The following is a 26,599-nucleotide window of genomic DNA, read 5'->3' as shown; positions in this document are numbered from 1 at the left end:
CCATGACCAAGTGCTCTGCAATTTCCATGTTAGACCCAACCAAGTGGTCATGAAAACCAATCTCTGTCCCAACATCAGCAAGGTTAGGAATATCTTTAGCAACAAACTCTAGTTGCTCTACAAGTTCTATATCAAACTACATAATCTAATAAAAAAAACCAACCTCTTCCATCTCGACCTTGTTATGCCATCTCTGCTCACAAACAAGTCTTGTAATTGGCCAAACAACTCTCTTCCAGATCGATAGACTCCAGCTCCACAAACATCTATGGAATATCTTCCTCATCCTATCCTTAGCCAAATTAGTTTCAAATTGATCAACCTCATTATCTTGATCAACCAAAATAGCATCAAACTAAGCAGACATCTCAAAAAACTTCCTCTCCACTATATCATGGAGTTTTGCAATCATCTCAAGGTCCAATCCTCTCAGGGCCATCTCCCAAGATCTTCATAAACCCTCTACAAAAAATCCTTCCCACACTCCTTGTGACAATCTCAAATTTTTTACAAGTTAGATCACAACCTACCACCTCACATGAACAATTAGGAACCACATCACAAGTCCAGGACCATGAATCTGTAATCTAAAAACTCTCTATGATCATGCCTCAATAAGATCAACCTTCCATCTTCGCATCCATCAATCCATCTACAAGACCTCTATAACTGTAAGCTAGAACCATAATTTTCCACCTCACAACCAAGAGATCTAGGAGTCCAGAAGGAAAATCCACCAATAAATCAAGACCAACTAAAATCTACTTCTCCAACCCAAGTCTTGGTGCAAACTACCTTAGCTTTGATGATCTGTCTACACACTCAAGAGAAACTTTTTTTCTGATACCACATGATGTAGTACAAGGTAGGATAACCCCCAAAGGAGATGTCCTAGCCCCTAGCTATACAACCATGTAGTGGAATCACAACCACAAGAAGCAATAATGCAAGATCTGATACCAAATCACAATAATATATTCATAAATATAACTGATTACATGCAATGTGCTAGGTTATAAGGCCTTCCTAGTTATGGACAAATACAAAGAAAGTAATAGTTCTACAAGATCCCTTAAGATCCAATCTCCAAACCCTAGCTAGTCTAGATCCACACTCTAGTAGAAACCTCCAAGGAAGATCTCAACTTGTTCTCGTAAGCCCACCAAGCAATCTCCTTATTGTCCAAGCTATAGCTACTAGCTCCTCTCCAGATTCACTCCTCCAAGCTCCTCCACTTCTCCTTGGTGGATCAATAATCACTAAAGACTTCCCTGAAACTATTAATTATACCAATCTAAGCCACAAGTCAGCTTAGAACACAAATTAAATACAAATACATAAATTAAATGCCACAAGTTGGCCAACAACAACAATTAAATTCCCAAAATTGATGTCTTAGAAAAATCATGATATCTCCTATCTCTTAATGAATTAGAACTTGTGCTTCAAATAATAGCTATAAATCTAGGACCTCTTCAATCCATAAAATTTTTATCCTCTAACTCATTTTTTAAAATTAGTTATATAGCTTGAAATAGACACCAAATTCCCAAACCATGTCAAGCAAACAAAGACCATTTTGAGCAACCAAAGACCATGCCAAGCTCCAAAGACATGCCAAGTTCCTAGACCATGCCAAGCTCCATAGACCATGTTGAGCTCCAAGACCATGCCAAGCTCCATAGACCATACTAAGCTCTAAAGACCATGTTGAGCTCCAAGACCATGCCAAGCTCCCAAGACCATGTCAAGATCCATAGACCATGCTAAGATCCTAGTGTATGTTGAGCACTAGTATTCACCAAGCTCCGTAACCATTAACCAAAATCCCTCCAAATATGTAGGATTACAAGAAAATCCAAGATGTTCCTACATTAGACACCCCAAGTTCAAAAATATGTTCCACACTTTGATGCCCAAAGAAATAGCAACAACCATCTTCATCTTCACCAAAGGCTTCCACTCCAATAGGGACAAGAAAACCAATCTTCACATCATCCATATCTATGGCATGCTATCAAACACTAGAATATCAACCATCCAATTAGGCTACTCACTCCTAGGAACAAACTAAACATAATACTTCATCAAAAAACCATCATCCACATTAGCAACTAGTGAATCGACACCAGCAACAATAAACTCCATGTTAGCAACAATATGTAGATCACCATCAACACATGCCAAACTCACAACACTGGTAATCTCATTGCTTACAAAAAAATTCTCTACAATACATAACTCATGACCAATAGCAACTAGATCATCCATGATCAAGTGCTCTAAAATTTCCATGTTAGACCCAACCAACTGATCATGAAAACCAATCTCTATCCAAGCATCAACAAGGTTAGGAATATCTTTAGCAATAACCTCTAGCTACTCTATAAGTTCTATATTAGACTCCATAATCTGATCAAGAAAAAAAACCTCTTCCATCTCAACCTTGTTATGTCATCTTTTCTCATGAACAAGTCTCTTAATTGGCCAAAGAACTCTCTTCCAGATTAGTAGACTCTAGCTCCACAAACATCTATGAAATTCCTTCCTCATCCTGTCCTTAGCTGAACTAGTTTCAAATTGATCAACCTCATTATCTTGATCAGCCAAACTAGCACCAAATTAAGCAAAGATCTCAAAAAACTTCCTCTCCACTATATCATGGAGTTTTGTAATCATCTTAGGGTCCAATCCTCTTAGGGCCATCTTCCAAGATCTTTGTAAACCCTCTACAAAAAATCCTTGCCACACTCTGTGACAACCTCAAATTATTTGCAAGTTATATCATAACTTGCCACCTTGTATGAACAATCAGGAACCACATCACAAGTCCAGGAGCATGGATGTGTGGAATAACTATGGAAATAAAGGCTAATGGTCAAATTGATCTTTTAACCCCTACACCCATTGTAGTAGTAGGACCTACTGAAGAGGACATAGTTTTCCAAACAAGTGTGTAGACTCCCACTATGCCTTATGCAACAATTGCACAGTAGCAGCCACCAAGAAAATCAACAAAGACAGAAGAAGCACCTGCTACAAGAAAGTCTACAAGGATCATAACCCCTCCTAAAAGGAGAGTAAAAAGGACTACTAGTGGCCCAAGCAAAAGGAGAAGAACCCTGCAAATTAGCTCATCTAAATTTGAGGAGGAAATTGGTGACTGACCACTTGAAACAACTTATCAAGAAGCCAAGAATTTGCAGGATGAAAAGCATAGAACCTAAAGGTAGAAAATCTAAACATGAAAATCATTAATGAAAATAATTTTGTATAGTTGAATAAATAGTATGATTTTTATAATAACATGGATAGCAGATAGCTAAAAAATGTTGTAGTTAGGAACATGATTCTAAAAGATAAGAGATTTGATAGTATAAAATGTTAGATACCCAAAGACCTATATAATAGATTGTTAAATAGGAAGAGCCAAATTGTAGAAGAAGATAAGAAAATAAGATTCAATATGGTGAGAAAGTTATGTTCTATGAATAATGAGGAAGATATAACATAAATTTTGAAAGGTATACCACCATTGCTGAGACATAAGAAGAGATCCATTCTCCTCATGGGAGGAAATTATGAGGAAGTTAATAAGGAAACTCAAGAGGCTATAGTTTCATTCATGTCTACTATGCCTAAGGTAAGTGTGCAAGCAAAGGAAGCAAGCTAGATGCCCAGAGATAGAGTGTAGCTAGTAGAAGCTAGCCAGACACCTAAGGAGAGTGCATAGTCAAAGGAAGATAGTCCTACAACATGTAGTACTCCTCACAGTTTTGAACCAATAGCTACACCAAGTTCTTCACCACATATCATTTTTGGTAGTGAATCTATGAAAATAGATAACACCAAAATGAGAATTGACAAATAGAGGATCCATTTAAGGATGTTGGTACTAGAATTGTTGGCAATATTGTGGATTACAATAGCTCTAATGAAGAAAAGGATCAAGAGCCTACAAAAGAAGATGAACAAAAGATTGAGATCTCAAATGTAACTTTAACACCAGAAGTAGTAACACCATCTACTAAACAAAAGAGGTAATAGTAGCAACAATTTGCACACCTCCTACCTGAGAAGCAATAGAAGTAGTTCAATCTAATGAAGAAGATGAAGCAAAGAATCTTATACCTTCTTTGAGTAAAATTCTTGAGAAAGAGAAATCAGCTAAGTCAATTGAGAAGACATTAACTTCATTTTTTACCAAAATAGAGAAAGTTGTGAGCCCTATTGACACCCTAGCAAATATTCAATAGTGCACAACAATTTTGTGCAAGGCTTTTGATGATGAGTTTAGTACACTCATGAATGTGGCTACCATTCAAGCACAAATAGACCATGATGGTAATCTTCTAAACACCATGTGCACTAAAATAATAAATGACATAGAAACTTTGAACATATGTATTAAGGCATTAAGGCAATGTATAGAGGAAGGAAAATAGGCTTATGCTAAGTGCAACTTAGCATATATTCATCTAAAATAATTTGATGATCAAATCAAGGAAAAGTTGACTGAGCTTTAGATAGTCACTGATAACTTTTTGAAGCAAAATCAAAGGATTGACACAATTGAGCACACAATACAACTACTTCGTGATAGTATAAGGGAAATAAAAAGAGAAAATGAGAAAAATCTAAAGAGGTTCACTCTTTTAAGAGTACACTTATTTCCTCAGATAACATTGCTAGAGAACCAATTGGAAGAATGCTTGTCAACAAAATCTTCATATGACAAGTTTGTGGCTATAGACTTGAACATAGTAGAATTGGTAGCATATTCTTTATGTGCACATATCAGTGTATTTGATGCACTGAAGTATAGTTGGAAGAAACATCTTGTGCAATTAAAGACAAATTTCAATGATTTCTTTTTCAAGTTTTGATGCAGTTACTAGATTTTGATAGTCTTTTTTATACCTTTGTCATTGATGTCAAAGGGGGAGATATATGGAAAATTATTTGATAGTTGATTATAATTGTAAGGGGGGTAAATAAGTTGTAATAGGAAGTCATAAGGGATGTAACCTCTTTCATAACATAAATACAATGTTTTTAACTATGTTATGATTATTTGTTTTGATTGGTATGACAACATGTTTGGGACTTCACCAATTTTCCCAAAATGTTGCCATCAATTCCAAAGGGGGGATTGTTGGAAATATGTCCAATCAATTAGATAAGGTAAGTTATGGTTGTCATTTATGGCAACATATTTGTTTTTTACACTAGCCCTATTCATTTTCAACATAAAATTGTCTAAGTATCAGACAGTGTTACAATAGTAGGACAGTTTTGATGATAACAAAATATTCTCTTCAACTATTCTCTTATGTAATTAACCAGAGATGCATGATGTCATAATGATGATGTATACCAGTGTGCATGTTCGTACAATCAACCAAGTTAAAGTTATGAAAGAATTAGTGATGCAATGATGACACAACACAAAATAGAGTATATCAGTAGGATGTGTTTAACAACTTGGTTTATTGTTTTAATTATTATTTCTTTATGAGCTGACTTTAATGATGATGTATCAGACAACTAAGGAAGAATTCAATAATATGTCTGGTATAAATAAAAGAACTTCATTTGTGATAAGAGATGTGATGATAATAGAGTATGATTAGTAATTGCAAAGTTGATATGATCTTGTGAAATGAGAGTAACAAGTGAATGAAAAATTGTGATATATGATGTGAAGTAGTGTTATACCAGATATGATGTAGATTAAGATGTGCCCAATCACTCTTGTATGAATAATTGTTTGCAAAGTAAAACAAGTATCTCAGGATTGTATGTATGCTTGTCTCCCAAAGATCTTGTTGTATAGTTGCATGTTAGGGTAGTGGGCTCTTCTTGCACACATTTGTATATGATCCACCAACTCCTAATAGGATTGAAGAACCTCCTAACACAATTAAGGCTTCTAACAAGGCCTAGTCTTCTAATAGGGACTCAAGGCACTATACATGCTTCATAGACTCCTAACATGGTCAATAACCTTAACCAAATTATTAATATAGTGAATCATTTTGTGGGTTTCATCCCCACTAGGGTTTTCCCTTGGCTAAGTTTTCCCTTGTTAACAAAATATGGTGTTATGATCTCTCATTGTATATGGTTGTTTATACTATGTATCATTATTGGTTTACTTTCTTATGCATTTGGTAAAGTAACTAATAATATCCAGTTGTGGGTAAAAAGATTGAAAATACTGATTCACACCTCCTCCCCCCTCTCAATGTTATCTATTTCTAAAATATCAACCACTAATTCATCCTAATAAGTACATTAGTCAAATCCTCTAACAAGGTGGACTAAATAGTCTTATGCCAAATCTCCTAATAGAGTGTATACTTCATTGCATGTTGTAAATCCTTTCGCAAGGTGGACCTAGTAGTCCTTATTGCTCCTAACAGGATAGATCACTAGAAGTGATCAATTGTAAGCTTTAATAAGATAACTTTATATTGTAGTAATAAAGATTGTGGGTATCATCCCTGTAATACCCCAAAATTGGCTCATTTCCATTTCAACCAATTCTGGTCTATTTTTTATCAATCCTAAGACCTATTCTAATAGGCAATCCTTATTCGGCTACTCGCTACTTGACTTAATTATCAAATGCAGAAAACCCAAATCTGCATTCATCATACTCTTTATTTAATTCCTATAGTATTGACTCATATTAGTCACATTAAACCTATTGATTAATATTTAATTTAATTACTGAGTATTTATACTTTAATTAAATTAAATCATATCCTAAGGCTAATGTACTATGGAATTAAATTTATTTAATTTAATAAATGTGCCTATTTTAATTAATTAAAAAAAATTATTTAATTAAATAGAGAAAGCTATTTATAATTAATTAAATGAAGTTATTTAATTAAATGGGAAGTCATTCCTAATTAATTAAATGAAGTTATTTAATTAAATGAGAAAAGCATCTTTTATTAATTAAACAAAAAAGGTAAATACGAGAGCATATCTCATCTTATTAAATTAAATTTGGAAGAGAATCTATGATGCATCATAAGATTCCTCAACTCACTTAAAGCCAAGAATCTATGATGAGTAAGTCAAACAAGGACATGCGTAAGAAGTAATAATGACTTCAATCCTCACCATTGATTGAAATCGATCTCAACCGTTGATGGATTCCAGGAAAGTCTATTTAAGAGACCCTCCTCCCTTCATTTCAAAAAAAAGGATGAATTGATTTGCTATTGGATTTCAATTGAAATTCATGCTCACTTACATTTCTTGCATGCATTCTCATTCTTAGTTTGATCTCATTTTAGTTTAATCATGCATATGCTTAATCTAGTTTAATTTATTTGTTCTTAGATTACATTGCATCTTTCATTCTAGATTAATCTGCATTCTCATATAGATTAGTCATACTTTCTTACAAATCCTTCATTCTTAGAGGGTCTGGTTGCTTAAACACCTCGAATCTGAGGATATATGATAAGCAATTCCCTTTAGATAGAAGGCAACAGGTCGCTTTGCAGGGTTGATTTTCGGATGAACAATCCAATGTTCATTCCGGGATGAATCCGCATACAATGACCATGTTGAAGTGTCTGTGAGGTTTAGAGGCCCACATTTCATAGGTACATTTTTGGCACCCACCGTGGGGCAACCCACCTTTGCTTGCTAATTTTTGTGCAGATCTATTTCCAGACTCAAAGAAACCCTAGATTTGAAATATTTTCTCATATCTTTCAAATGGATTTGTTTTTTAATCTAAAATTGTTTGTGCAAGGCAGCGATATATCCAAGAAGCTTTGGTCCAATTTTCAGACTTTTCCAAAATGTTTTCGAGCTTTTATGATATTTTCTTCATTTTTCATAAAAAATCATTTTCAGGCCTAAATCAGCACATTTTTTGGAAACATTTACAGTTTCAAAAAGCTCTTGTAATTTTAAATAGAGTTGGTTCTTTGTGTTTCAATTTTAGAGGTCATATTATGGGTCAATAATTCAATTTTCAAAAACTAGTCTGTTTTGACAAAACAACTCCCTAGGGCACAAATTAAAAGATCTTTTCAAAAAATTTTCATTTTTGGAAATCTCTCTAATTTTTGATAGGGGTTATTTTTTTGTATTTTTAGTTTTTGATCCGAATTCATATCATGTAGATCTTACCTTTATAACTAAGTCAAAAATCAATTGAAAAAAAAAGGCATTGAATGAATAGTTTGCATTTCATTTTTACAATGAATCAATGCATAATGTGGGCTTTCATTTGGGTTACTTTCTAATTATCATCACTCTTAAAAATTACATTTTCAGATCTAACCTTGATTTTTCATGAGTTGACATATATTGCATTCATGAGTTTGTTGCTTTGTTCATTGCGAGCGAGGGATCAAGTGTAAACGAAAGGTACAACAAAGAAAAGACGCGTTGCAAGGATTACCAAGTAATTTTTTTTGACTAATAAAACTTCATTTGAAGCTAAAATGAACATCTCTTGTGTCAAGCTTGTGTGTGTATTTCCTTTCATATTCTCATTTTACAACACATGCATAATTTGATACTAGGTTGTGATCTCCATTAGTTTCCATTTAGCAGGCTTAGTTACTTGTGATAGATCTAATTAGCTATCTTGGGTTATGGGACTCACTAATCCACCGGCCCCTCATTCCACCCTATGGTTGCAAGCTCAACACCACATTAAATAGGGGAGGGGTCTATAGGACAGAAGTGTTAAATGTTCCACTAGGCAACCCTTTTGTGCTTTTTAGAACTCACTAGTTTATGAGTTGTGGACTCATTTTGGCTTGTGTGAGGGGTTAAATGTTCCACATCTTTGGAATCACCTCACATTAGTTAAAGTGTTAAGTATACCACCTTGTGCTCTTTGGTTTCTTTTGGATAGATTTACTTTCGAGAATTAACATATGTACACATAGTAATTAGGCCTCATGAAAACTATTCATGGATCTTGAGAGAGTGGGTTCCTAGTGAAACTCCTCTCTATGACAAATTCCTTGTAGGTGGGGAGGATACTTTGAGAATCTCATAGATAGATGAATCTTCAACTTGTTGATTGAGGCATCCTTTCTTCGGAGAGGTTGATAGATCACTAGGAGTTGATATCATAGATCTTTAGGAGATACTCTTAGTTTAGCATGTTGGATTAATCTGTCTGCTTTGATTTGGCTAAAAGTGAAAAGGTGTCAAAACCTTGGATTTGGAAGCTAAGTCTCCTTGTGGTACACTATTGTGAGTTGGTTACCTTTAGAGAGGGTTAACTATAGCAGACAATCCCTTTACAGGGCAAACTGCGTTAACAGAACCTCAAGTGGTAATAGCCATTTTCGCCATGGTAGTGACAACCGCTATATAAATGTCCTTGTGGAAGAAATCTCCATGGGTTTGGTTCATTGTGGGTTGTCACATCTCCCCAGCAGCTCTTGAAGATTAAGTTCTTAGACTGTGTCAAAACCTCGATGCACCGGGATTGGAGGTCACCCCTATGATTCATAAAAGTTGCAGAGTCAAACCATTACTAAAAACCTTAGAGAGGCCAAACTTTTTCATTTTCTAGGAATGTGTGCAATGATTGCAAAACTCTTTGAAAACATACACAATTATCTCTCTTAGGGATTAGCACAAACTAAGTCACTTGATTGTTCATGCACAAGCTTGCTTTTTCCCTTGCTCATTATTTTCAGACGTGCTTGATATCACCTGCTTGCTATTCTACATGCCTGTTTATCTGCCTGGTTACTAAAATGAATCAACAATCTATCCAAAACTGTCTGAAATCTTCAAAGTCTTTTCAAAATCCAGTTCAATTGTCAGTCTAGTTTCCATTTTCGCACATAGTTTGCAAACTTTTGCGTGAATACTTGTTGTCCTACTACTTCTTCACACAACTTTGTCCAAGTTCTCATGCAAACAGTTGCACATCTCCATGTGAGATCTTTATGCTATCCAAGTTAACCTTGCACTACTTTACGTGGCTTACATCACATCCTTGTGTGAAATCTTTATGCTATCTAGAGTCTTTGCATGGCCCTGTGTACTTTCTCATGTGCCTTTCAGAGGATCTTCATGTGAGATCTTGAGTTTGAACTATCAAGTTAGTCTATTAGAGCTATTTGTGCTCTGTACCAAGTTTGTTTCTTGCATCAGTTTACTACTTCTCTATCTGAAAACAGTTTGAAATAGTGGCATCCTTCTTATCTAATGACTTGTGATCCATACTTTAACTAGTCTTGTCTCTCAGTTATCTTTCTCTTGTCCTTTAGTGCTTGTTGTACTCTATGTTATGATAGTCATAATCTTTGACTATTCTAGCCTTCAAATTAGACTATTCATGCCTTAGTATACAACACTCTTATCTTTTCCCATTCAGACTAAGTTCTAGTGTGGTCCTTGTCTAAGCTTCTGCTTTTTGTCATTGTTTATGACTGTGGCAACTTGACTTATGTTCTAAAACTTGGCTGTCATTACTTGAAACATAGTACATCAAAATGGCTAACAAAAAATGTGCTAAATCCAATATTCCTAGTGAGGAAGAAGGGATTCTAATTACAAACATGAAGAAACAAATTGAAACGATAAGTGCTCAACTTCAAATACTAAAAGAAGAGGAAAACATATCATCGAACAAATTCTCTTTGAGAGAAATTTTCCCTTTCTCCTATGACAACCAAAAAACATATTCTTGTGATCTTGAATCCAAGACATCTGAGAACACCTCACATACACCCAAGAAATCTAGGAATATCTTTGAAAAAAAACCTTGGGAACCTGCACCAAAGCGTGATTTCACACCTTTGAGAAAATCTTATGAATTAATCTTGGAAGAAATTCTTGAAGAAAAACTCATTACTTTACCTAAGCTCACTTTGGCGGGAGTTTCCTTTATGAGTAACTATTGTGTCTATCATAGACATAATTTACATAAAACTTCCCATTGTAAGGAGCTAAAAAACAAGATCCAAGATCTCTTTGACAATGGTATAATTCAAAAATCTAAGCTCTCAACTACTAAAGATTATACTATCAAGAAGGATCAACCTCATGAAATGATGTCTAATAACGGTTCAAACACAACTTCTACTTCCTCCAACATACATCCACTTTCTCAATTGTCCAATCTTTCCAACACATATTCACCAAAAGAACTCGCTACTCCCCTAGTTGACTATGTGTACCCTCAAGAACTACCTTTAAAGGAAACTCAAGCTAATCTTAACTTAGCTGCAAACCTCTCCCATACTACACAAAGAAAAGATCCAAAACCTCCATGTGTTGCTCCTTCTATTATCCCCAATCCAACTATTCCTCCATTGTCCCTTCAACAGCCTGTTATGGAGACTCTAGAAATATATTTGAATACAGATTCAAATACTCCCTCATCCTTGGATTTGGTTTCATCTCAAGAGGACCACTTAAATGATGAAGAAACAAATGTTGATCAAGACCAAGATTCCTTCATCCCCTTTCAAGTCTTCCAAGATCTTGTGCCTCCATCTCAAGAGCCACATAGTCCTCCATCTCCCATGTCATGCACCTCTACTAAGCAAGATCAAGATGTTCCTTCCACCATCCTTAAGGAGATTACAAAAGACCAAGAGAAGGATACTTTTCCTATGTTACCCAAAATTCCTTTTGAAGAGAAAAGTGTTCCCTCGCTCTCCTATTCTACCTCACTACATTCACTTCCAAACTATGCTCAAGCTTTAAATCCTCCTGTCAAAAGTATTGCTCCTATAACAGTTATTTATAAATCTATTGATGGCTTTGGTCATATTTCTCACTCTAAAGATGCTGATATCCCTACTCATGGTCCATTCACATCTTCTAAATCTATCCTTGGTTCCTACCCATCCAAGCAAAAACATTCAAGTCTTCCATCCATATTGGGACCTTATGGTCCTCTATCTCATATTGCCACTACTAGCTCATTACACGTTCTTCCTACCCTACCCCAAGATCAACAAAGATACACATACTTGAACTCTTCACGTTCACCTTTCCATCCAAACCAGTCATATTGGCCTCATTCACCCACAAGTCCCAAGTCCTTTGGAAGCAATCTGGATGATCAACTCAAACACAAGTGCATGAATCCATCCTCAAAAGTTCACTATGTCTCCTCTAATCGACATGTGAATGTCAAGAAGAAAAAAAGAAAAAAGAGACCACAAAGGTTCACTATTCAAAGAGCTCAACCAAAAACAATGTCGGTTCTTAAATCTATTCTTGAAGAAATGCATTCCAAAGCATCTAATGAAAAATCAAAAGCTATATGGGTTCCCAAGTCTCTTTTGAAGGACTTGAATATTGAAAACAAATCAAAGTTGACATTCAAGTTTCCAAAGGCTTCCACTCCATATTCTTCCCAACATATTACTAAAAAGGTTTCAAAACCTTCTACTCCACCCCTCTCCAAAATGGCTTTGCTACCTCATATATCTAAGCATCAATCTATTCCATCCATATTTCCTCCATCATTCCACTACCCTTCAAGGTGTGTGTCAATGTTGATCTTGCCAACTTTTTCTTCTCCCCTTGCACATCCCTTTCAATACCCTATCCACTCCACCTTCTATACTCCTCCTTTTATCCTTCCATCCCATTTATCTCATCCATGGCCTAAACCTTGTCCTCCATATACCTTTTCTACTATCTCCCTCCATTACCTTATCAACATCTTTGAGCGTACCTTTCTATGGCCTTGGCTTATCATAACTTATCTTTCTTATAGGAGTGCTATCTCATTTAAGAAAGGCTTGAATTCTTTCCAAAAATTTTAAAAATCCAAAAAAAGAAAAATTCAAAAAAAAAAGAAAAAAAAGTGCCTTGGTGAAAACCTGGAAACAGGCACCTTGGTAGCAAAAGTAAAGAAAAATAAATCTATCCTATGGTGAAAACCACTTCTTGTGGTACCTTGGATAAGTACCATGATGAAAACCTGGCAAAAAGGCATCATGCATAATTCTTCCATCCATGACATCCTATCATGATCTTTCTTATCCTTCAGATGACCTCTTTTCCAAAGTCATTCACTCATAACCTCCATAACAAACTTTGTTATCCTATTCAGTTAACCCTTTGGTCTTGATCAATGAAAGAAAGAAGAAAACTCAGTTCTTAGCAATCCCTTGACATGGTCATTTTATTTGGTTACTTACACGATACCCTTCATTACACCATGAGCTTATATCCTTTTCCCTAGCTTGGGTAATCTTGTGAAGGCTTTCCTTGAGGGTAACATTCACTGCTTCATATTCTTTGTCTATCCATCTCTGCTTATCCACTCGCTTGCTACTACATCTCATCTTACACCTTGCTAGACACTAGAACAAAATCAAGGTGATCCTTCTTGAGAGCTAGTAATCTCTGAAAAAATCTAAAAATAAAAAAAAGTCCAAAAAAAAAAAAAATAGTTATCCTGGTGAAAACCTAGCAATAGGCACCTTGGTAACACCAAAAAAATTGAAAGATCTCAAAAAGTACAAAAAAAATCAAAAGAAGAAAAAAATACAAAAAAATAGAAAAAAAGAGAAAAATACAAAAAAAGAGAAAAATACAAAAAAAGAGAAAAAAGAGAAAAATACAAAAAAAATTGAAACATAGAAAAGTGCCATTGGTGAAAACCTAAAAACAGGCATCATGGTAGCAAAAATAAATAAATAAATAAATAAAATCTTGCCAAGAAGGTGAAAACCTGGTAAACAGGTGCCTCTTGTTCCCAATGCTCCATCTTGCAGCGCATCTTCTGGCTATTCTATGCAGTCGCTTTCACGCTTTTGCTTTCTTGCTTTGTCTGCTCATGTATCCATGGATTGAGTCTTGTTATAGCTCGGGGCATCCCCCCTTAGTGTCACTCTTTTTGAGGTTCTCCCCATAGAATCTCTTTCACGATAGTCACTAGTTGTTTTAACTATGTCGGCCTACTATCGCTAGTGTCACTCTTTTTGAGGTTCTCCCCATAGAATCTCTTTCGTAATAGTCACTAGTTATTTCAACTGTGTCTGCCTACTATCGCTAGTGTCACTCTTTTCGAGGTTCTCCTCATAGAATCTCTTTCTCGATAGGCACTAGTTGTTTCAAACTATGTCTGCCTACTGTCGCTAGTGTCACGCTTTTCAAGATTCTCCTCATAGAATCTCTTTCGCAATAGTCACCAGTTGTTTCAGCTATGTCTTCCTACTGTTGCTTAAGTCACGTCTCCATCTTTATTTATGGAAGATCTCTATTGCATCAGTCACCGGTCATTTTGGCTGTGTCTGTCTACTGTCGCCCAGTCCTCTTTAGGTTCTTCATCATGAAGATTCCACTTTGAGATCTGTCACCAGTCATTCTGACTGTGTCTGCCTACTGTTGTCACCCTACTAAAGAGATTTCTTTCAAACATGTTCTAGACATTGACACTTGACATCAATCCCAAAACATTGAACTCAAAACTGATATACTTGTTTGGATATGCTGAGCATTTTCTTTGTTTTCTTTGTTTTGCTTTATGATATCTCCTTGAGCAACTTGATGATGTCATCTTCGACTAGAGAAGTAATGACTGGGGGTATGATCTTTTTCTTTTCTTGCTGTTTGCGGTTTAGTTCCAATAAGTTGATCTACTCCTATAAGAGGGGTGTCCACTATAAGAGCCTCCATCTTGTATTGGATGGCTGTGTGTACCTCGACTCCTTTTATATGAATACATCAATAACATTGGTTCCTCTCCTTGTTTGTTGGAGTGAACTCTTCATGCTACAGTAAATACTAATACTCATCCTGCTAAGTGAACGTACGGGTCACTGCGAGTATATCTAGCACACTTCTATCTCAGGTTATGAGTGCAAGGGTTGTTGCAGACAGGATGAATACTGAATGCTTAGCATAAGAGGGATCTCCTGTGTGTTTGGTGTGCCTATCACGCAAGCAACATTCTGGTCATCCTAGCATTTATGCTTTGATGCTTATGTTAACTTGCTACATTAAAAGGGACAAATGTTCTAGTCATTCTAGCTTCTTGTGCCTCGAATGCTTACATTTAATCTCGACAAACTGATAACGTATGTTATATTCATATTTCCATGATTACAATGTCAGTGGAAATTGTACAACCTACGAGCTTTGTTAGATATCCAGTGATGATAAATCGTCAAGGCTTGGTAACCAAACCTAGGGTTGCATTTAACATAGTCTTGCATTACATACTTCACTTGCATAAGCATGTGATTCAATTGCAAATCTACTTTCACCTTCTCTGATGAGGGATTGCTGATCTCTTCAAAGTATCATATTCTTTCACAAACTACACAATGATTGATTAATCACCCTCTTGGATACTTTGGTTGCTCTTAACCCATTTTTTGGGATCAAATTTAAAATCTGACACACCTAAGTGCCTCAAAAATGCGTTTTAAAATTTTGGCAACCAATACAATTGAATGCTTGTGTAGCTCAAATCTGTCTGATACTTTATGATTCTTGGAATCCTTTTAACTTTACATTTTTAATATTTTCAAAATTCATTCTGAAAATAGTCAACTTAAGTCAACTATGGCTGAATCTGGTCAACTTTTGGTCAAACTTGGTCTTTTGGATCTCGAAATCACTTTGGATCAATCTCCAAATTTCTTCAAATCTTTTTGATCTCTTCATATTTCTTCATATTATTTCTTTTGATCATTCTGATCTCTTCTTATGTCTTTAGATCTTTCTGATCTCTTCATATTTCTTCAGATCATTTCTTTTGATCATTCTGATCTCTTCCTATGTCTTCAGATCTTTCTGATCTCTTCATATTTCTTCAGATCATTCTAATCTCTCCAAATTTCTTTAGATCGTTCTGATCTCTTTATATTTCTTTAGATCGCTCTAATCTCTTTATATTTCTTTTGATTCTTCTAATCTCTTCTTTATTCATTTTGATCTCTTCTACATTCTATTAAATCTTAGATTTCTTCTACTGCTTTACATCATATTTTTGGTGTGTCATCTTTCGATTTCACTCTCGAGGGGGCAGGATGATTACATCATTGAACTTGAATTTCAAATCAATCTGAATCTTCATCGCTTGGGGCATCTTGTTCCTATCTAATGTCCTTGTCACTTGGGGCATCTCATCACTCGGGGCATCTTGTTTCCTTCTATTTGGCATCTTTGCTATCTTTCTTATCTTTTCATCAATTGATCAACCTTATAACAACTCTTCTTAGAGTTTGATGGACAGGTATTGGGACAGTCTAAACCTCAACTCCTGAGGATCAAGCCTTGTTCTGGGGATGATTCTATGACTCATGAATGGACCTTGTTATCTTTTATCAATCTCAGGTATCCAGGTGTTCTATCTGGATCCTTGAAGGTTAAGCTTCGTTCTGGAGATAATCTTCTAAATGCTTTCAATCTTAGGTATCTAGGTGTTCTATCTAGATCCTTGAAGGTTAAGCTCTGTTCTAGAGAAAATATTCTAAATTCTTTCAATCTCAGGTATCTAGGTGTTTAAAATATCTCAATATAATTTTTACATTTATCAAGTGGTTCCCTTTAGGATTAGCAAAAAATCTTGCCACAATTCCAATTGCTAATTCAATATTGGCTATGCTATGAAGAACATATTGTAATTTACCAATCAGTGACCCATACAATATCCAATTTACTTCACCAGAATCATGATTCTTTTAAAGTGTATGTCCAATAGCCATAAGTGTTCCACCTAGTTTTGAATCTTCCATTCTAAAGGTTTTCAACATCTCCTTGATATAATGTATATACCTCCTTTCATTTGATAGACTTGCAAACCAACAAAGAATTTTAAATCTCCAAACATTGACATATCAAATTATTTCTTCATCTTATTAGCTAATTATTTTCACATTAAATCATGTCCTCCAAATATGATATCATTAAAAATTATTTCATCTACCAATATCTTATCTTCAAATTCACTTTTCAAGACAAATTTCTATTATTGCTAGTTCTTGCAAAACTAATTTTCACCAAATATGTATGTAAAATTTCATACAATGCTCTAGGGGCTTATTTTAAACCATTAGATTATTTTTTCAACTTACATATCTTGTTATTCTTGATAGGTTACACAAATTCTTTCAATTTTTCAATGCGGACTTCTTCTTCCAAGATTGCATTAAAAAATGTAGATTTCACATCCTTTTGATAAACCTTGAATCCTTTGTAAGTAGTATATGCAAGTAAGTTTCTTACTCCTTCCAACCTTAAAATTGGGGAAAATTTCTCTCCATAGTCAATGCCTTCCTCTTGTACATATCCCTTGTAAGAAAATCATTCTTTGTTCCTTGTGACCACCATTCTCATTCATCTTTTTTCTAAATACCCACTTGGTTCCAATCACATTCTTATCCTTTGGCCTTGGTACCAATGTTGATTTTGTGTTCTTCTCTATTTTATCAATCTCCTTGTTCATTTATGTAATCCAATATTCATTCTCGAATGCATCTTTAACTATTCTTGGCTCAAACTCACATAGTAAACATGTATCAATCTTCAACATGTTTCTTCTCATGACTCTTGAATCTTTTTCTCCAATGATTTTATTAGGTGTGTGGCATCTTTTTACATATTTTTCTAAAATAGGTTAAGATTTTCTTTCTCCTTGGTTTAATTCGATCATCTTCTTTAGGTATCTCTTTCTATAAGTCGACTTCCTTTGTCTAGTGTTTAGTCTCCTCTCTCTATGACTTGACTCCTACAGCTTGATGCTTGGAATCTTGTTGACACTTGATATAGATTCTCTTGGGTAACTTGAAAGTACATATTTGTTGATGCTTGACGATCTCTTTCTCTTGTCTCTCAAACTTTCAACTTTAGCCCTTATCACATTTTTATATTCTCCATGAATTTATGCTAATATATCCCACATCTTCTGCATAGTAGTGCAATCTTTCATATCATCAAACTCAACATAACTTAGGAAAGATGCCAAAACTATCATCCTTTTATTGTGCTCTTACTTCTCTTTGATTTTCTTAATTTCCATAGGTATAGGTACTTAAATATAGTCAATATTGTCTATCTAGTATAGCGTAGAATCTCTAACTCCAAATAGATATAATTTTATCAATCATTTTCATGCTGGGAAGTTCTCTTTTTCTAGCTTAGGAAACTCTCTCTTATACATCTTGATCTTTAGCTTAAGTCCCATCAAACTTTCCTTGTAAGAACCAATTCTCTAATACCTATTGTTAAAATGATTAGAATAACAAAGGGGGGGGGGGGGGTGTAAATTAGTTATGCTCAACTCCATCTCTATCAATTCATCTTTTAACAACTTCAAACAACTTAATTAAACTTATTTTGGTGTATGTCAAATAAAATAAACTTATAATAGTAAATAGCATGAAACATGAAAATACCATTCACACAAGTATGACACAAGGATTTAACATGGAAACCCAATTTGGGAAAAACCACTGAGTAACATACTACCACTTTATCAATCTTCTGAAGTGAGCTTGGTTAAGAGAAAACCCTATTAAAGGTTACAAAACACAGTATTAAGTATGATCCTCTCAAAAGAATCTAATCACCTTGTTAGGAATAGCCTTGTGAGATGTCTTAGAAACAACCCATCAGAATGTCACCTTGATTAAAGGATTTTGAATATGACTATTAGGTTTACCTTTATTAAAGGATTTTACCATCATAGTGGATAGAAAGTAATAGTTATGTTGATTTGATTAAATACAACTCACTTTTAATTTTCAAATCTCCATTCAGCTTGTTCCTAGTTCATTGATAGGACTTCATCATAATATCCATCTATGATCAGCTTGGGAACCAACTTCTCACTTTTCTTATGTAACTCTTCTCTTCACTTTTTATCCCCAAATTCAACATTCAACTAAAAAATTGTATCTTGTACCTCCTTAAATAGATATGTTTCATCTTTTTCTTCTTAAACATAACCATAGATCTTAGGGGTTGATCAGATTCATTAATTGTTTTTATCGTTTTGTCCTTATTCTTATTTCCTTGAGAATTATAGAAAATTCTCATTAGACCTCTTAACAAACTCAATTCATGTATTAAATATGCCATCTCATTAGTCCTAATCTTCAAAATTCTTTGACTGATCCATAAATTCAATTTCTAATTCTTGGTCATCATTATGTTCTTCAACTCAGTCATCACTAGGTGGCTCAATCACTAATGATCTATCATGCTCATCTTACATTGGCTTTTTGGCCAATACTATACTCATTCATAACTTTAGTTTACCATCATTTCACTTAAACATTACCAACACATGGCTAATACTTAAGTTCCTTAATCTTCTTCTTAGTAATGCTTAACTTCTTCATTGATGTAGTAACATGTCACCCAAAAAAATTGGTGTTTACTTAGCTCCATGACTTCTATCAATCATATCTTCTATACTTCAACTCATATCTCTTATTCACTAAATAAAATGAGAAAACAACACATTATCTTATCAAATACTAACCGATCAAGTGATCTTTTTAATTCCATCATACTTACTCTCTTTACACAACCACTTTACTAATTCATCTTGATATAAAATCCTCTTCATTAATAAAATTATATTGCACTCTACACTATTAGAAAATGTCTTACCAACAAGGTTTGACATCAATGAAAACATAACAATTGTTCAATTATAGTTCCAACACTAAATAGGGTGCACTCATGCTAATTTCAAGACTAGGATGTTTGAGAGTGCTTCTAGCTTTATAAAAATTAGGATAAAGAATATGGATATTAAGGGAATTTTAGGAAAATTTATACTTATCCAAATTTTAGGAATCAATAGATTTTCTTCAACATGATTTCCAATGGATTGTTGATTGTAACCTTAATCCCTTGAGTTATGCATTATCATTTTAGGATTATTTTTCATTGTATTTTTTATAATCTCTCTCTCTCTCTCTCTCTCTCTCTCTCTCTCTCTCTCTCTCTCTCTCTCTCTCTCTCTCTCTCTCTCTCTCTCTCTCTCTCTCTCTCTCTCTCTCCAGGAAAGGAGTCATAAGGGATCTTAGGACCCCTTACAATACAATAATGTATAGTTAGGAGTCCCAAGTGTTCCTAGATAATATTAATGTGTTTTGAAACTTTGAAAGACCTCTTACAATCCCATCAAACTACTTTCTAGGCATTGGTGTATGGTAAGGAGTAATAAGCAATACTAGAATGCATTAATGTTTTCATGGAACTCTTATGACTCATTACCATGAATTTTTTTATTGTAAGGGGTTGTAATGGATCTTGAGGGTCCTAAAATACCTTTAAGATAGCTTTCCGTACATTATTGTATGGTAAGGGGTTGAAAGGGGTCCTGAGACCCTTAATAATCTATAGGAATCCTAATATTTAGAGAGAGTGGTGCTCATAGATCCTAGGGGGTCATAAGGGGTCTAAGAACACATTTATTTATCCTAGGACCCCTTAAGATACTGTAGGACCACTTACTATACATTAGTACATGGTAAGGGGTTTTGTAACACATCAATCTATCCTAAGTCCCATTAAGAACCCTTATCATGTATGGTAAGGAGTTATAAGGGATCCTAGAACACATTAATGTTTCCTACAACCCCTTAGGTTTTCTTATAACCCCTTAAGACACCTTACAATCCATTAAGACCCATATGCATGCATTATTGTGTTGCATCAATTTTGAAAGCATCATACATGGTTCTTAGAGAAAATTAATGTATCCTATGAAAACATAAGACTTATTATAACCCAATAGATCACCTAACAAGCCCTTATCATATTATATTGAATAGTAAGGGTTCCTAATATCCCTTGGTAAATTATCTTAATGGGTCATTAGTTGTCTATATGACCCCTTCAAGAATGTTACCATACACTAGGACACATTAAAGTATCTTAGGACCCCTTATTACCCCTTAAAAATCCATTAGTATATGATACACCCCTTAATATGTTCTAAGGGATATTAATGAATTCTAATGTGTCATAGTTGGTCCTAATGCATCTTAAAGGGTTGTAATTGGTCATAATGGATCCTAGGACCAACTAGAATCCATTATGATACCTTATGATGCATCAGAATTACTTACCTCCTATTAGTTTGTCCTATAATGGTTCGTGTGTGCTAATAGGTCTTAAGGGGTCTTAGGACTACTTAGGACCCATTATAACCCCTTAGAAGACATTATTGTGTCCTAAAATGGTTAATGTGCTTTAAGGGGTCCTAATTAGTTCTCATGTGTCCTAATGGAACCTAATCAACTCTGAGAGATCTTAAGTGGTCATATGACCACTTAGAGTACATTATAATCACTCAGGACACATTATGACCCATTAGGAAAATTTATAAAGATTCAAGAACATATTAAATTGATGTATTCTTTCAAAGATGTTTCAAAGAATAAGGACATTACCGCTATACTAAGTGGACTTAGCAAGGATATCATCAATATAATCTTCAAGAATTTTATATATATGGTCATGAGAGATTAGCATCATAGAACATTAATATGTAGCACCTACATTCTTTAACCCAAAATATAACAACCCAACAGAATGTTACCACAAGAATAATGAAAGTAATTTTATATTGATCATGAGAAGGAATGAATATTTATTGTATCCCATGAAACTAGCCATGAAAGACAATGAAGCATGTCCTTCTATAGAATCCACTATCATGCTAATGATTAAAATAGGGAAATAAACCTTCAAGGAATCTTTGTTTGAAACATAGAAATCATTACACAACATAATTTTGTTTCCTTGGATACAAATATGATATTTGGCATTCAAGGAGAATATTCCATAGGATGCATGAAACCAACATCAATAATCCTTTCTTATTTAGTATTAACACAAAGAGAAATACTAGGACTCATCGTGTATATCCTTTGTTGCACAAGTTTAGCATTATGAGAAACAATGATGTTAAGAGTGAAAATATTAAAAATAATTCAAGACATATCAAACTAAACCTAAGAAAGATATCAGATAATTCCAAAAGAGATGTTGGAATTTGATTTAAATATTTTTACTTTTTTTTCTAGTTCATGAGGATAAATTTACACATCAATGGTGTTAATAATAAAGATATTACCATGTAAGGAAACATCCATGGGAAAAGAAGGAAAACATTATATGCCACCTAGGACTTGGTTAAGGCTTCATTGGTATTAGAGGTATCAAGAGATTTATTTTTGATCAAAATTGATGAGATTAGGATACCAATATTTAGAGGTTCACTAAAAATGTGATTAACATTTAAAGTAACTATTTGTGGTTTCTTCCTAGAGTTAAATCCTTGTCTATAGAAATATTCATACAAATCACTTTCCAATAGAACCTAAATTCTTTGTTCATGTTTTCCACATCTATTGTTATTAAATCTATATTTTGCAAGGAAGTGATAACCATGAACATAAAAATAATCCATATCTAAAATATTTAATGAGCCCCATTGGTTATAATATGATAATAAAAAAAATTGGTAGTTTCTATGGTTTCATAGGGTGAAGAATTAACAAAGTTATTGCTTTGGTAGCATGAAAATGGAGTTTCTTGATGATAGCTTCATTTATGTTTGAGGTTTCATAAATGAAAGATCATAAATTGTATATTATCCAATAAATATTGGTTTAAAATACAAGGATCCCCAATAATACTCTAAAAGAGAAGTGGAAGAATAAGGTTGGACTCTTCAGATTGAGTAGTATGCTTAGTCCCACTTTTCTTTTCTCTTCAATAGACTCAAGAGCCTTAGTACATTATGTGCTTAGAAAATTTTTTAATATATAATCTACATGAAAATTATACATTTCATTATTATTGACAAGCTTAACTTTTTGATGAAGTGTTAAAGAAATATAATGCATGTTATGTGACCAAAGTCTTACCAAAAGAAGGTTGTAATTAAAAGGTTCATGAATCACATGAATAGGTGTATCTAAAATAATTAGAGAAATCTTACTAGAATTTTTTTTTAATAATATTTAGAATAACTAGGAGTGGGGGGTGGGGGTTAATTAGTTATCCAAGGTCTAGATGTACCAATGGAACAAACAAACACTTAAACTACTTCATATCTGAACATCCATTAGCTTGACCTCTACAATAAAATTTTTGTAACATAAACTAGTAGTCCAATGTCCTAAATATAAAAGACTTGTTTAATGTGAAAATTAATATTAAATCATCATAAACAACATCACACAAGTTTGACATTGGGATTTCCAATAGTGGCATGTTGTGATGGTTAAGTTGTTGAGTTTTTATCCTTGGCATCAAGGTCCAAATCTAATGGGGATGAGGTCCCTCATTTGTGGCCTCACTAGTTCATAGCTCTAGGTCAAAAGCATTTACCCCAAAATAAAAGTTTGGCATTGGGATTTAATGTGGGAATGCAATTTAGGAAAAACCACCAGTAACATGTCACCAATCTTTCACTCTTCTGAAGTGAGCTTTATTAGAATCCAACCCTGTTAAAAGTTACTAAAAACATTGTTAAATGTGACCTTATTAAAGGATTTAATCACCCTATTAGGAGTGGCCTTGTTAGAGGACTTTAGAACATTCTATTAGAATGCCACCTTGATTAAAGGATTTACATATGACTACTAAGTGAACCTTGATTAAATGATTTCAATACTGATACAATGGTGAGAAAGTAACAAATTTTTTTCTCTATAAAGTATAACTTAATTTGCAAATAAAAATCACAGTTTAGTTCAAATGTTGATCCATTGACTGGCCTTCATTGGCATCTTAGGCTTTGATTCAGTTAGCAACCCTTCAAGCAATCACTCTTCACCTCTTCCCAACTCTTCTCAGAATTATTCTTAATTTGACCAATAAATAGTATCAAAAACTACTCTAACCCCTTTAGGTTAGCCCTTGGTCCTTCTTAAATAGGTAATTTTGATATTTTTTCTCTTAAACACCATCATAGATCTTAGGGTTAGGTCAAATTCATCGAATCCTTCACCCATTTCATCTCTTCTAGAAACTTCTCCAAACTTCTCCTTGAATCTTTGCATAAATGTGTGAGCATGGTTTCCGTTGATTTAAATGTTCTAGTTCATCCATCCTTATCTTCAAGACACTTTACATATTCCAAGAAGTCAACTATATCGGCTAGAAATCACAATTTTCTCACAAACTATTAAACTGTTGTCCCTCAGCCAACACTGTGTTCTAATACTCGATCATCACTAGGTTGCTCAGTTGCTACCAACATTTTTTTGGCACAAATACTAACACATAGTCAATAATAATGCTCAATCAACACTTCTTCTTCTCAACACATACTAGCACTTAGTCAACAATAGCATCACATGCCACTTATTACAAGTTCCTTAATATTATGTTCTATTTCTTGGTCAAGCCTATGGATTTGGTCAATCTTTGATCACTTCTTCAAGGCTTCAATATAATTGTCATCTTTACTTGTAGCATAATTAAACAATCACTTTACCTTGTCAAACTCTCACTAGTCAAGTGCCCATTTGTAGTTTCTTCTCATAACTTAAACTTTATTTTAGGTGCTTTTGTCATGACCAACTTCTCAAACCCTCATCATCAATCATCTAGATATGGCACTCAAATTAGATAGAAAATTATCTTACCAATAACATTTGACATCAATAATAACATAACAATTATTCCAATTGTAATTTCCAACAATCCCTCTTTGGCATTGATGGAAACACCTCTAGCTTCCATGCAATCCAAAATATGTACTACATCAAGAAAATCCCCTTTGTGTATACTATCAAATATTCCTTAATATCCTTAGCTTCATTTTGATTCATATCTCTATGTCCAGTAATCTCTTTCTTTAAGTTTTATTCAGATTCTCATCCATGTAGCTCTTATATGCAACATATAAGCTCCCTTTATCATATTAGATCATGAAATCGATTAGATTCATATGTATTGATAGAAACACCTTGCATACATTCTCCCTCTTTCTTATTCAATATTTCATGGTAGCACATATCATCCATACCATTACCATCCATCTCCCTCTTTAATAATAATTCCAAAGAAACTTTATCTATCTCATGCATCTTTTCATGTAGATATCTTCATGCGAGTAACAAATTCATCATTTTTCATCTATATATGATTGATAACATGATTATTTCCTTCTTCCTCCACTACTACGTTAGGAAAATCCCAAAGTAGGATTGTCTACATCAACATGTAGGATGCTTTGATCAAACCATTTGATGAAAATCACTATTTTATTTTAAGTATTTATCTAGGGGAATCACCCCAATTTACCTCTTAGATATTCATGAGCATCCTTAGGTGAATCTTTAGTGAATATATCAAATATTTTCTCCTTAATGTTCACATAGTCCAATCTCACTTCTTTGTCTTAAACTAGCTCTCTCAAGTAATGATACTTGATAGAAATATGCTCATTCTTTGTGTGCATTACAAGATTATTTGATATGTTTATAGAACTACTATTATCACAATAAATAATAAATGGATTAGTTATTTCTTCCTTCATACCTTCAATAATTTCTTGATCCATATGATATTTGAACAACTCATTTTTTCTTCCATATATTTTTCTTTAGTTTTTGATTGAGAAATGCAATTCTATTTCTTTCTTGTCCATGAAACTAGTCTCTTTCCTAGAAAGAATGCTCCTCCACTTGTACTCTTTCTATCATCAAAATTTTCTACCCAATCTAAATCAATGAACACCATTAGTTCAAAATTATCTTTCTTTTTGTAATACAATACATAGTATTTTATTCCATTTAGATATCTCATTATCCTTTTTCTGTCATCATGTGATTTCCCTTAGGACTTGCAAAAAATCTTGCAACTATCCCAGCTACTAATGCAATATCAAGTCTACTACAAACAACACATTGAAATTTTACAATAATTGATCTATACAATGTCTTTTTCACATTAGTAGAATCATTTTTAATGCTTGCCCTAGTTTACATTTTCTAGTTACATTGTTGCTATCATTGCCGAACTTTTTTAGGCTAGCTATACGTTGATGGTTGGTAGCATTGTTTTGAGAGTATTAGATATTGTGTTATAGATTCAGATGATATATGATGAGATTACTTAGGCTCTACATTTAATGTATGCACGATGATTATTACATTATTCTTGGTTATTGATGATGTTTAGCTAAATGGATTATTATATGTGTTGTCTTATGTATACTTACCCCATACTGCATGTGTATGTTGTGCACATTGTTTTCTTTATGTATGGAATTTCTAATGTGGTTAAGGAAGGGAGTCATAGTCACCTACTAGTCGAGATCTACACAATGCACCACTTCTTGCCATTGCTTGTTTAGCTTAGCATATATATATATATGATGTATATACATGCATGGATTTTATGCAAGTTGCAAGTACTGGGTATCGACTTCCCTAAATTTTCAGGATGAGTGTACCCTATCACACTATCTCAATGGTAAGAGATAGGGGAGATAAATTCTCAAGCCCAAATCCTAAACCCTTAAACCATTTGTCCTAGAAAGGTAGGACAAGTATTTGAGATGTTTTACCTTCCAAATGCATTAGATGACGTAATTCATGATTTAAACTCCTTAGATTGATTTTGTATGGATTGT

The sequence above is a fragment of the Cupressus sempervirens genome, chromosome 10 (genome assembly GCF_028749045.1).
Source record: "Cupressus sempervirens isolate cs-2001-9-10 chromosome 10, ASM2874904v1, whole genome shotgun sequence".
NCBI classification, from domain to species: domain Eukaryota; kingdom Viridiplantae; phylum Streptophyta; class Pinopsida; order Cupressales; family Cupressaceae; genus Cupressus; species Cupressus sempervirens.
Note: the sequence above shows the minus strand (reverse complement) of the source record.